This window comes from Neomonachus schauinslandi, chromosome 3, assembly GCF_002201575.2.
Source record: "Neomonachus schauinslandi chromosome 3, ASM220157v2, whole genome shotgun sequence".
Classification (NCBI taxonomy): Eukaryota; Metazoa; Chordata; class Mammalia; order Carnivora; family Phocidae; genus Neomonachus; species Neomonachus schauinslandi.
The window spans coordinates 122,780,250-122,793,889 of NC_058405.1; the positions used below are offsets into that span (position 1 = coordinate 122,780,250).

Below are 13,640 nucleotides of genomic sequence, written 5' to 3' on the forward strand. Positions count from 1 at the left end.
AAGTGGCCTCTGAATTTTGGGTTAATTCTTGGTTAACACAGCCAAATCCATCTACTTCCTAGAGCATAATTATGATCCTGCATGTGGTATAACATTTGGCATTTGGCTATCAGGACAAGTGGTTTAACATTAATCGCCTTTGCTGATTGCTACTAGAGTGAGGGTATAAAGGAGTTGGCAGCTAGGAGCAGTAACCTGTGATAACTCTGACAATTGTGTAGAGGAAAACTTTTAATTAATTTCTGGATGCTGATTTCTCCCCAAAGCATTGCAAATAATTAACTAAAAACATGGACAATTTGGCTTCCTGATCTAACACTGTAAAAAATTATGCTTTAAGTCTTGTAGTATTATGATTACTGTAAATATCATGTGTCAAATGCCTTTCTTTCATTAAAGCCCTAAAGTGCTATTATAAATTGTCCTGATTAAACATGTTTAATGTTAGAAAAAGGATGATTTTGCATGCCTGGATGTGATAAATTATAGCACCACGACTGTAAAAGATAACTCTTGGATATTAGAAATGGTGAACTCTAAAAACACAATGTTTCATGAGCTGATTAGAAATGCCAACTCCTTGGGCTTGAATTTCTTAGGCTTGAATTCCCTGTTACCTGCCCATGGATTATCCTAATTATGGATTTTTCTCCCTCTCCTGCCACCATGCCACCCAGGAGTTCCCGCGGTTGCTTTTCTCACTCATGTTTGCAAAGTCGGCTTTTTTTGATTGCCTTAGTTTTCTTAACTTCCTTCATCAAAACCTATTTATTTCCTCACTATGCTCCCATCTCAAAAAAGATTTCTTATTTGTCCAACAGTTCGCATTTCCTCCTTAGAAATTTCCTGCTTGTTAAGGAAGGAGGATAAGAAGAGGACAGGGGGTCATTTAGTTGGCAGGCAACAAAGGCTAGAGAGGAAAGTGCCTGAGTTCACACCTGCGCTCTGGGCTCCTCTCAGGGAATGTCTCCAAGGTCAGGGCCTCTTGGTGTCTGGCTGTTAGAACCAGCTGTCAGGTGTCTCCTCCGGCTTGGTTGAGGGCAGAGGGACCTGCAGAGGCACCTGCCACCTCAGCTATCCACACACAGACTACTGGTTGGCTTTTCCTTCAGAGTGACTCAGACTAAGGACCGTGGCAGATATTTGGCTGCTTTTGGTGCTAGAAGGGACATTCCCGACGTAACCTGCATTCTTGCTTTGACTGCACTTCCCGTTGGGTTCACTCATCTCCAGGTTTAGGCTCTGCGACATGGTTCAGTATTAACTGTATCCTTGCTGGACATCTTGATTGGGTTTCTGCCTTAGATGGTAACTCTCCTGGATCCTTCTGTCCTACTGTTGTGACATTTCTGCTGTGGTCTCAAAGACTCTTCACCACCTGAGACTCAGTAGCCACCATTTTATACAGACCAGGCTACTCATGCCCCTCATCAGAGGCCTGAGAGGTTGACTTGCCATATATCTGCTAGGAGCATTTTAACAAAGAATTTGTAAAACCAACCTACTGCTTCTCTTTAGGCTCTATGCTTGCTTAACTCTTTCTGTGAAGCTTCATTAATATGGAGGGACCATTTATTTTCAATATTATATTATTAATCAACATCAGTATTTCTGGTCTTCAACTGTATTACTAAATGTTTTTTGTTTGCTAAAATACATTAGTCAAAGTTTGGCTTGTATAGATTGAGAACCTATGATGTTATATAGTATGTCCACAAATATTTTCTCTAATATCTCACCATATATATACATATGTGTAGTCATTACCTTGTATATCTTCAATAGTCACTCCTATTTGTCCATTTTCTCTCTTTTCTTTCTTTAATGGCAGTACAACACACATGCAGGGCATACAAGTAATAAGTATACAGTTCAATGAATATTTAAAAAGTAAACAAGCAAGTATAATCACACCAAGATCAAAAAATAGAGCATAATCAGCTCCCTGAAATCTTCCCTTGTACTGCTACCCAGTCATTACCCTCCCTTAAAAGACTAAACACTGTTCTGACTTTTATTACTATAGAAGTCAGGGGAGATAACTTCATTGCCCTAAGGATAACAAGAAGGGCTTAAGTAGGACACAAAAGCACTAGCTATATAAAGGAAAGGATTGATAAATAGGACTTAAAAGTAGGGATTTCTGTTTTGAAAAGATGCCTTTAAGAAAGTGAAGAGGAGCCCTTGAGTGGGAGAAAATATCTGTAATACATGCATCTGATTTGGCACCAGAATATCTAAACAACTCCTACATATCGACAAGGAAAAGACATCTGGAAAAAAAAAAAAGGATATTCAAGTTGCAAAAGAGTATGGCAAAAGTGTTCAGCATCATTAATCATTAGAGAAATAGAAATTAAAGCCACAATGAGGTGCCAGTGTGCACCCGCTAGAATGCCTAAACTGTGAAAGAACTGACGATGTTCTCAAGTACTTGCAGGGGGCGTCTACACTGGGACGATATAATCACTTTCAAATGGAAAGGCTACATCTTGAAAGAAACGTACCAAGTGGCAAAAGCATAGAAGCAAAAATTTTTTTTTGTCCTGGGGGACTGTATTGTGCTATTTATCTGGTCAAAGGAAAACAGCTCTTTGCTGGTGATGCCTTGCTTTTGTTGAGCGGTGTGCTTCTTCCAGAGCTAGGGGCGGGCTGGGTTTGCTGAAATAAGTCCTTCTTCTGAAGGCAATCAGAAGGCTTTCTTCCCGTGAGGTCTTTCATTCTTGTGGGATTTTATTCTGCTGGTTCTCCTGTTCATTATCAGTAAATGCAGGACTCCCAGTATTATGCAAAAGTTGACCCCCAGGCTTGACTGTGTTACTAGGACACCCAAGATTCCAAAAAGAATATGTAATTGTTTCTGGCACAAGGTAGCATGAATGTCTGTCTCTGGGTTGCATGATATCTGCTTTGCCTTCAGGCTTTCAATTGTCAGCATTCCACAGTCAGGCAGTCAGCAAAGGGAGTGTGCTAATTAGATCAGGCGCTTGATCTTGAAGTCTGCACCAGCTATGACTAGGTAGTCGGCTTCAGAACTTTTGAGGCTACCTGTCTTTCTCCCAGGCTGCCCTGGAATGTAATTATCTTGTCAGCCAAGGAGCTGTAGCGCACAGCTGAACGAGTGCTCGGCGGCAGTGACAGAGTGATAAGGGAAGACGAATGGACCCACCGTGCATGACCATTCTGAGACAAACAAATGCACACAGAGGCACTGGAGAACGGAGACTCAGAGAACAAAGAGGCTACACTGACTATTTGTTGCTGAGGAGACTTCAGATCTTCCCTTAATAAGATTACCCGGCTTTTCGAGAGGAATTGAAGAACTTTGTTGGCAAATGCAAGTCCCAGAGCTTTAGAAAGCTCTTTTAAAATGGGGAGCGATGTTGGGTTCAGTAACAACTTATGTGCTGTGCAGACCAAACGGCAGGTAATAAAATTTCGGAAGATGACGGGTAGGAGCACGAGGAAGGGGACCAACGAAGAGAAAACAGGGGGCTATACACCAGGACTGCTAAGGTGCTGTCAGCCCTTTGCTACTGCAAGTGTGGTGGGGGGAGGGGTAGCAGCAGTAGCGTCTGGACAATTGTGAGAAAGGGAAACATTCGTGTTTAATTTTTCGAGGCCTCTCTCTCCATGTGGTCTTCCATAGTGGCTGAATCAATCTACATTTCCACCAACAGTGCGGGAGGGTTCCCTTTTCTCCGTATCCTCACCAACACTTGTTACTTCTTGTCTTTTCGATGATAGCCATTTAACAGGTGTCAGGTGATATCTCACTGTGGCTTTGATTTGCTTTTTTCTGATGACGAGTGATGCTGAGCATCTTTTCATGTGCCTGTTGGCCCTCTGCCTGTCTTCTTTGGAAAAAAGTCTACTCAGGCCCTCTGGCCATTTTTTAAAAATTGGATTGTTTAGGGTTTTTTGTTTTGCTATTGACTTGTATGAATTGTCTCTGTATTTTGGATATTAATCCCTTATTGGTTATATGATTTGCAAATATTTTCTCTCGTTCAGTAGGTTGCCTTTTCATTTTGTCGATCATTTCCTTTTTTTGTGCAGAAGCTTCTTAGTTTGATGTAGCTCCACTTGTTCAATTTTGCTTTTGTTTGTGGCCTTTGCTTTTGGAGTCAGATCCAAAAAATCACTGCCAAGACCAACATCAGGGAGCTTACCACCTATGTTTTCTTCTAGGAGTTTTATGGCTTCATGTCTTACATTTAAGTCTTGAATCCATTATGAGTTAATTTTTGTGTGTAGTGGAAGACAGTAGCCTAGTTTCCTCCTTCTGCATGTGGCTGTCCAGTTTTCCCAACATCCTTTCTTGAAGAGACCTTCCCTATTGTATATTTTTGCCTCCTTTGTGATAGATTAATTGACTATATGTGTGTGGGTTTATTTCTACCATATACTCCAGCAATTCCACTTCTGAGTGTTTATTCAAAGAAAATGAAAACACTAACTCAAAAAGATATATGCATCTCCATGTTTACTACAGGATTATTTATAATAACCAAGATATGGAAATAACCTAAGTGCCCACCCATAGATGAATAGATAAAGAAGATGTGGTACACACACACACACACACACACACAGTGGAATATTACTTGGCCATAAAAAAGAAAGGACTCTTGCTTTTGCAGCAATATGGATAGACCTTGAAGGCATTATGCTAAGTAAAAGCTAAGAAAAATAAGTCTGGCAGAGAAGGACAAATACCATATGATTCAATCAAATAAAAATAAAACAACAAATAAGAATGCCAAGCTCAGAGATACAGAGAACACACTGATAGTTTCCAGAGGAGAGAGGGGATGGTGGGGAGATGAAATGGGTAAGGGGAGTCAAAAAGTAAAACTTCTAGTTATAAAATAAATACATCATGGGGATATAATGTACAGCATGGCAACTATGGTTAATAATACTGTATTGCATATTTGAAAGGTGCTAAGACAGTAAATCTTGAAAGTTCTCATCACAAGAAAAAATTTTTGAAAGTATGTATGGTGATGGATATTAACTAAATTTATCATGGTGATCATTTTGCATTGTAGACAAATATTGAATCATTATGCTGTACAACTGAAACTAATGTAATATTATATGTCAATTATAACTCAACTTAAAAAAAAAAAAAGAAATGTAAAACCTCAGATCCCATCCTATACCTGAATCAGAGTTGGTGTTTTAATAAGCTCCCTGAGTGATTCGAGGCACCAGAGGAGCTTAAAAAACAAAACAAAGCAAAACAAAAAAACAACACTGATGCCTTGGTCTCAGCCTTAGAGATAGTGAATTAATCAGATCAGGGTGTGGCCTGGGCATTGGAATTTTTAGAAAGGTTCCCAGGTGATTTTAATGAGCACCAAAGTTTAAGAATGTCCAGTATAGAATAGTCTGTCTACGCCCTTCTTGTTGCCAAATGGATGCTTCCAGAGAGGGCTGTGACAATCTGGAAAATAAAGTTGTTTTGTTTTTAAACCTATGCGCCCACAGGTGTCTGGGTGGCTCAGTGGGTTAAGCCTCTGACTCTTGGTTTTGACTCAGGTCATGATCTTGGGGTCACGAGATTGAGCCCTGCGTTGGGCTCTGCGCTCAGTGAGGAGTCTGTTTCAGATTCTTTCTCCCTCCCCCTCTGCTCCCCCCTGCGCTCATGCTCTCTCTTGCTCTCTCTCACTCTCTCTCTCTCTCAAATAAATAAAAAATAAATAAATAAAATCTTAAAAAACCCTGTACACTCATAATTCGTAAGGGGTCCTCAGTCTGTCAGATACCTGTGACATCTATTCTTTAGTCAAGAAAAAAAGTGATGTTTTGGAATGCCTGATGCCTATGGAATAACACCATGCTTACTTCCCTAGGCCTTCAAGACTGATGTATCTAGTTTTAGCCTACCTTTTCCACTCCATCCTCTTCTATCCTAGCTCACATCAGGCTGACTAGCCTTTTTTCAATTTCTCAAACACACTGAGCACCGAGTCCTTTGCTGCCTCAGGGCCTTTGCACATGCCTTCTCCTCTTGAAAACTCAGTCTTTAGGTTGCTGCTCTATAATCACCTCTTAAAAGGGGTCTTCCCTGAAGATCCTATAGAAGTAAGTTTCACACTCTCCTCTTTAATTTTTTCCATTATTACACACTATTCTTTTCCATTTTTAGTAATATTTCCAAAGTTTTTAGTGTAAGTGTGTCCCAAATATTGCATGGAACATACTAATACTAAAAAAATTATTTTTGTTTAATTGAAATTCAAATTGAATGCCCTGTATTTTTATGTGCTAAATCTGGCAACCCTATAGAAAAAGTATGTGAATTTCTGAATAAGTGAATAAAGTGTGCCCAAACAGTTCAAGCTCAACAAAATGTTCTCCTTTGACAATTTCCTGTCTACTTTTTGAAGATTCAATACAATCAGGGGAACAAAATATTGAACTATGTTATAATTAATAGCTACCCCTTGTAGCGTATTTTTGGCTCTTTTAGGTCGTTAGGCATAAAATTAAAATACATAATACTCCCAAGCTTTTCTATGCCTAGGGGCTGTCAGTTAAACTTGTCCCTTGCACCTTGATGCCCTATGTATTCTGTAAAAGGCTATGCCATGTGAAGAATGCTTGGTTGTAGTTAAACTCCTGTATGGTGATCCGAGCCAAGGTGAGCTTCCTTTAAGCATCACTACTGTAATTTGGGCCAGCCTCACAGGCATGGACAGAGTGGCCAACTGTTACCTTAGGAAAGCCTTCAGGGGATAAATGGGTAACTGAGTTAAATAAGAATCCCTGAATTCTGTGAGGCTCTGAGAAAGCATACAGTGGAGCAATTACACAGCTTTGAGCACTTTGTGGTAGAGAGAGGTGCCTTTGAAGAAACAGTTTGTTCACAGATGTTGGAGTCCTCATCAAAAGGGCACTTTCAGGGATTAGAAAAAGGATACTAGAAATAATTTGTTAGTCCTATTAAGGTTATTACATGAATGTATAAAAAAGTAACTAAGTATCATTTGAATATGTAAAAAAGTAACCTGGTAGTTAATGCAAAAATATAGTAATTGTGGATGTTCTGGGGCTGCTGGTGGGAGGAGAACAAGTTTTTTTTTTAAAGATTTTATGTATTTATTTATTTATTTATTTGAGAAAGAGAGAGTGCCCTCAGAGAGGGGAGGGGCAGAAGGGAAGGGAGAGGGAGCAGGAGAAAGAATCTGAAGCAGACTCTGCTGAGCACTGGAGCCCAATGCAGGGTTCCATCCCACGACCACGAGATCATGACCTGAGCCAAAACCAAGAGTTGGAGGCTGGAGGCTTAACCGACTGAGCCACCCAGACCCCTGGGAGCAAGTTTGTTTTTATTTTAAAGCAGGTACCCTATAAATATGGCAACCACAGATTTGGAATACTGTAGAATGACCTTGATTTCATCTAATGTGATTCTTGTCAGCAAAAGTGATTGTTTGACATATAACTAAATGCAATTTAATTTTCATGCCTTCAGAAGACTGTAAATGTATAAACTCATTCAAAAAATCTGAATATACTTAATATGTACAGTATGATGCCAATTATGTTAAACTATGTAAATGCATGCAAAAGAAAGAGAAGACTTATTTTAAAATGTCAAGAATGGTTAGCTGTGTCTGAGTAGTGAGTTTATGAGTGATCTTCATTTTCTTCTTTGTGCTTTTCTGTATCCACCTCCCCCCTGCTCTTTTTTGGGCAAATAACATGGATTAATTTTGTCATCAGAAAAAAAGTAATTGCAAGTGCGTGGTGTTTTTTTGTTTTCTGGTTTTGGCCACACTCCCACAGCGTTGGTAAGAGAATAACTGACACAGCCACTTTGGAAAGCAGTTTGGACACACCTAGAAGACTTGAAGATGCCATTTCCTGTGAGCCAAGGACTTGAGTTCTAGCCATGGATTGTCAATAGAGAACACGTGTGCAAGGATGTGCATGGCACCAACCTTTGTCATGCTGCACAACTGGAAACGATCTGACGTTGTCAACTGCAGAATAAGCACACTGCAGTGCATTCACTCAATGGACTGTGTGTGGCAGGGGAACAGAGTACACTAGAGGTACACATATCTCTATGGATAAGCCTCAAAAACATAACATTGAGCACCACACTGTGAAGGTACTGAATGCCACAGACCTGTATATTTAAACGTGGTTAAAATGGTAAATTTTATGTTATGTGTATTTTACCATCATAACCCAGCCCCCCAAAACATAACATTGCAGAAATAATAGGTATAGCATGAAATTAAAACATAACATTGCAGAAATAATAGGTATAGCATGAAATTAAAGTTGTAAGCCAAAATTATGTAATTATTTATGGATCTATATATTTTTTAATGGTACAAAAAACAAACATGGGCATGATAAACACTAAGTTCAGGGCATTGGTTACTTCTATGGAAGAAAAGAGGGGGGTAGGGTTAGTATTGTACAAGTAGACAGCAGGCAACTGTATCTGGAATGTCTTATTTCTTTAAAAAATCTGAAGCAAATAGGGTGGCAAAATGTTAAGATTTGAGACAGGTGGGTAGTAGGCATGAGGGTATCATTATATGACTCTATTTTTCTGTGTGTTTGAATTGCATCAGTATAACAAACCCTATAGTCTCTGCTAAACCATGTGTCCCCTTTTTCTCCTTTGGCTGGAACTGTAGATGGTGAGTACCATAGACAGTAGCTGTTGAGGATGTGTTTGTTGGCCAATGGCATGATGCGCCCTAGCTGTGTGGCCTGTTCTTACCACTCAGAACAGCCCATAAGGCGGAATCCAAATGCCTCTCTTTTTTCAAGCCCACACATTGTAAAATTGCTCTATTCATCTAAATTAACAGCAACAGTCAAGGACCCGAGATGAAGTGTGCACTGGTTTTGAAGGACTCTGCCATTTTTAAGAATGCTATGTATTCATCTCTTCAGCTGTGAGGCTGCTCTGCTCTACCGTTAGGCTTTGTGCTTTTACTGCTCATTGACTTTCAAAGTTGGTTACTGTGTTTACAAGGCTGCTTCTTTGGTTGTGTACTAGTTAGGAATTGGCATGCTCTTTCACGACAGTAGCCAAGGTTCCAGTGCAACTCAACTCAGTGATTGAGGCTGTAGACTCAAAGTGCCTTGGTTCTAATCCTGGCTCTCACAGGCAACTTGCTTTATTTTGAGTTCTTTCATTATTTATTTCATTTTAATTTATTTTATTTGGTTCAATTTTTATTTTTTATTTTATTTGGGTTTATTTTGGGCCCATAACATGGAGATTAAATGATAAAACGAGTTAAAATACTTAACCCCAAGCTGCCACCTAATAAGCCCTCCGCAAACCTTCCCTATTATTCTCATAGTCATAGCTGCATAACATCTTTGGCTCTCAGTTTCCAGTGCTATAAAGTGAAGGGCTTAGTCCAACGTTATCATACTGTTAGCATCAAAGCTAGTTTTACGATACGCAATTGATTTTCTGCCCCTTCTAACAAAGATGCTGAGTAGAAAAAAGTAAAAACATTGACAGATATGAAAACTCTGACCCCTCAGCAAAACTCTGCCTTGGGATGTCTGTCCAGAACACAATGTCTAAAATGCCCTCATCTGTTCTTTAGGCAAATTATTGGTCTACAAGTCTGTTAATGCTCTGTGAGACTTCTTAAGGCAGTCACTCTATCCTCTTTTGTTGTCACAAACCACGGCCCAGTCCAAGGGAGGTTCTCATGAAATGTTTGATGTATGAATGAATGAATGAATGAATGGCTTCAGTCAATAGCATACTGGTTCTAGTGATATGCTAGACATTCTGGGTGTTGTGTACATCTTGAAACAATTAGGCTTTGTATTGAAATTCTATTCTGGGAGGCACCTGGCTGACTCAGTTGGAAGAGCATGAGACTCTTGATCTTAGGGTCCTGAGTTTGAGCCCCACATTGGGTATAGGGATAACTTAAATAAATAAAACTTAAAAAAAAAAAATCCCATTTTATATTTGTCCAAGGGTTGATCTAATAGAGCATCTCATTAAAACCCTACTTTAAATCTGTATCTCTTTTATTTTTTTACCTGTGTGTTTATTTTCTGATTTATGAGTCTTTGAGTTCTTTAGAAGAAAAGTACTATGTGTAAACTCAGGGTAACTACTGGTGACTTTTCACGGTTGTGATTTATTAATTAGTCTGGAAAATGCTTCTAACAATTTTGCCCTGATAATCTGAGGACATGAGTTTTATTTCCAAATCCTCCTTCTCTACAAGCTGTTTTTATTAATGAGGAAAGCGTAAGTTGGCTCTCCTCAGTCTTTATTCCCAGGTTCCATCAATTAAAGAGAAATCAAAATCCTTTTCCATTACATTTGAATTAAGAGTAGTTTGTTAACTCTTGTGGAGATTTCTCATAATCCAGAAGTTCTCTTTTTATTCCTAGAAGATTTTATATTCACTAAAAGCATAAATTTGGAATACTTCATTACAGGATGGGGTTGATAGGATAAAGAACAACTTTTTTGTCCATGCCCTAAAATTAGCTATATTTTGGCTAGCTGAACTTTGTGTGTAGATCATTGGAATTCATGGAGATTTCCCTCCTCCAGGTTTAGAGTCACTGACTACTAAAGCTGGAGGTCATCTGGCCCAGTCCTTTTATTTTGTCAAAATTGAAGCCAGAGAAAAAGGGATTTTCATCAGAGCAAAATTGTTTTGATCTTTTCCAATAGCGAACATTATAAAACAAAACAATAATAGAACAGGCTAACAGACAACAAAAGGGGCCAATTTTTGTTTTATCTCCCTCTCTAATTCTCTGCTTCCTTTCAACTCTCGTGCTGCAGTGAAAAACTTAAAAGATGAGCAAAAAAGGAAAGAAGGTGGAAGTAAAAACTGGGTTATTGATTCTGAAAGAATTGAAACTTGCATATGATAGATAATCACAAGCCACGCAAAAACACCAGGCTCAAAGCATGTTGTGGCTACTCTTCATGCTTGTTCTTAGACAACAGTGATCATCAGATGGGGGTACTTGCTGAGGGGTTTTCCTTTTATGGCCTAGTAAGAAGGCACTTGAGCTTATCCAAGAGGTTGGTCCCAAGGGTAATAGCAGAGAGTTCCTTTCCTCTGGTGCCATCTGGGTCCAAGGTGGAAAGGATGGAGGAGGGGACAGCCAGGGCTGCAGATGATTGTAGCAATGGGTCAGGCACACCTCTCCTGCTCTTATACATGGGCTCCCTCAACTTTGACACGTGTTTGTCACATTAAACTCCAAAATACTGTTTAGAAACTTTGACCCAATTTGACTAAAGATGAAAATCTACTGGTATCAAGAAATAGCCTAAACAGAAAGATGAGCTAAACAGAAAGATCCTCAAAGGGGCGATCATTGAGGGCGTTTCACCTCCAGACAGAAGGGCCCTTTGGTGGTATTAAAACCTGCATGGGTCCCCTGTCCCTATGCTTTAGATACATCATTCTGTCCTAATAACCATAGGACATCAATTAGCAGTGATAGATGTTAGCGACTAAACTGGGAGGGTCCATTACCAATGTCTTGTTTACTTTCTAATGTTTCAACATTACATTGTAAATACCAGGTTATATAATAATTATCCTTATCAAGTTCACAAAACTCATCTTTTCCAGCCAGATGTAGACATTTTGAAAGATTAGAATATTTCAAAGTCTTGCAACTAATCCCAGGTGATTAATAATATGATTTGACAATGTAGTTAAGAACGCTAATTTAATTGCTTTTTATCTCAATATCTCACTAGGAAGAAAAGACTAGTCAAATTAGACAATTGGGCTTTAGTAGCCTGATACTATCTTAATGTAAATTAACAGTAAACGTTTGAAAGCAACGGAGGAGATAAAATTTTTTTTAAGCGTGGGTAATTGAATCCTGATTCAAAATGGCGTTTAGCACTAGACTGTAATATACTACCTACTGCTCAGTCTGTTATCTACCATTATCTTTTGAACCCTGTAATTGGACAAACAGGCATCTATTCATAATAGTAAGTTTGTTCAAAATCATCTGTTTGCTGGAGATTGGGGTGCACACTGCAGTCATATTGAACTGACGGCAAAACTGCTTACTTTATCCTTTCCACTGTTTGTTCTTCTTTGATACCACAAAGTACAGCAACACTACATATTTGGACAGTCCAGAGCATCTTACCAAAGTTACAAAAAAAAAAAAAAAAAAAAAACCCAAACCAAAACCAATCCTTTTTCCTGCGTTCCATGAATGGGCAACATAAATCGTATTTACTGCAAGAGGGGCCACCATTGAATCTGAGCCATCCCCTGCCTGGAGTGTATGCACATGACTATGCTTAACACAGAACTGGAGCAAGCAAATTGCCTTCTGGAATTTCCATAGTTCCAACCACTTAGTTGCTTTATCCTATCACTGGTTTTATTTCTCAGTGATTCTTTAGTAGTTATGTTCCTTCTATCACAGCTATCCAAACATCAGGTTGTACAGGGCTCCTGCTCACATAGGGCTCCTTCTAAGAGATTTAAATGGAAAGGCAACATAAGACATTATTGGTTTATTTTCAGTTTTCATTATCAATAAAACAAGACATCAGCATTTTCATGCTGTGTGAAGCCTTCAGGGAAGTGCAATGTCGCTGTCATTATTTTTAGACAGGCTGCCGCCTCCTGCCTCCACTAATGCAGATGGAATGAGGAGTCCATCAGAATAGAGATAAAATGATGAAAGAAAGCATCAGAGTCATAGAGTGGGCGGCTGCCCTGGTCGGCTGCGTGGCTCCCTGACAATGTCCCTTTGAATTTAGTGGAGCCTGGATGGTAAAGACCACAGATCATGACAGAACATAAATTCGCCTCATAATGAGATTAGTAGGCAGGCAAAATAAATGTCCTGCTGTTACATTAGAGGCAGGCTCTAATCTGGTGTTTTCCTTGGAAATGATCATTTCCTTTGCAACAGGGGAACCGTCAGCGCAACGAACTTAAATCCAACAGATTCTGTTTTGCCACGTGGTTATTTTTCATTTTCTTCTGCCTTTTTAATAGCAGTTTTGAGGAGGCGTGTAAATGAGTTGTGAGTCTTAAAGACTATTACCGAAGTGAGTTATGGATGACTATGTTCATGATCATCAATCGTATTTCCCAGACTCCCCTTTTAAGAAAAGTTCTCTGCAGCCCTCCTCCCCCTTCTGAACAGGAACCGGCTGTGGAGGAGGTGTTGTGACCCCCAGGGTCCTTTCACTCTAGCCTTAAAGATCAAAGGCAGAATAGGCTCACTATTGTATTTGGGGTATTTTTTTTTTTAAATCTTTACCGCAACTCTACTACTTAAAACCACTGGAAACAAGTATCACATACTAAAGAGCCTTAAAAAAAAATGCCCAGATCAGGTGAACCCACATGGTCTCTGAGTAGAACAAAGGCCTTGAGTATGCAGCTTGATTGCAAAGGACTTTTTTGGTTTTCAGCAGAAGGCAATTTCACCTGGAGTACAATACCCTCCTCTCATTAAAAATGCAAGATAGGATCTCCTCCTGGATCCTTTCTACAGCACCTGATGCAAGTTCATGGGCTGTACTGTCCTTAGCAGTGAGTGGCATTTAATCAAAGCCTTCTGTGAAATAATCTCAGAATTTCCCGAGCCCTGTAAAGTAAGAGGTC

At 39.4% G+C, this 13,640-nt stretch overlaps 1 protein-coding gene across 3 annotated transcripts in view; it reads right to left on the minus strand.

The window, feature by feature from the left end:
• ITGB6 (integrin subunit beta 6) overlaps positions 1–13,640 on the minus strand; it is a 74,136-nt gene that overhangs the window by 36,824 nt on the left and 23,672 nt on the right. The window lies entirely within an intron of this gene.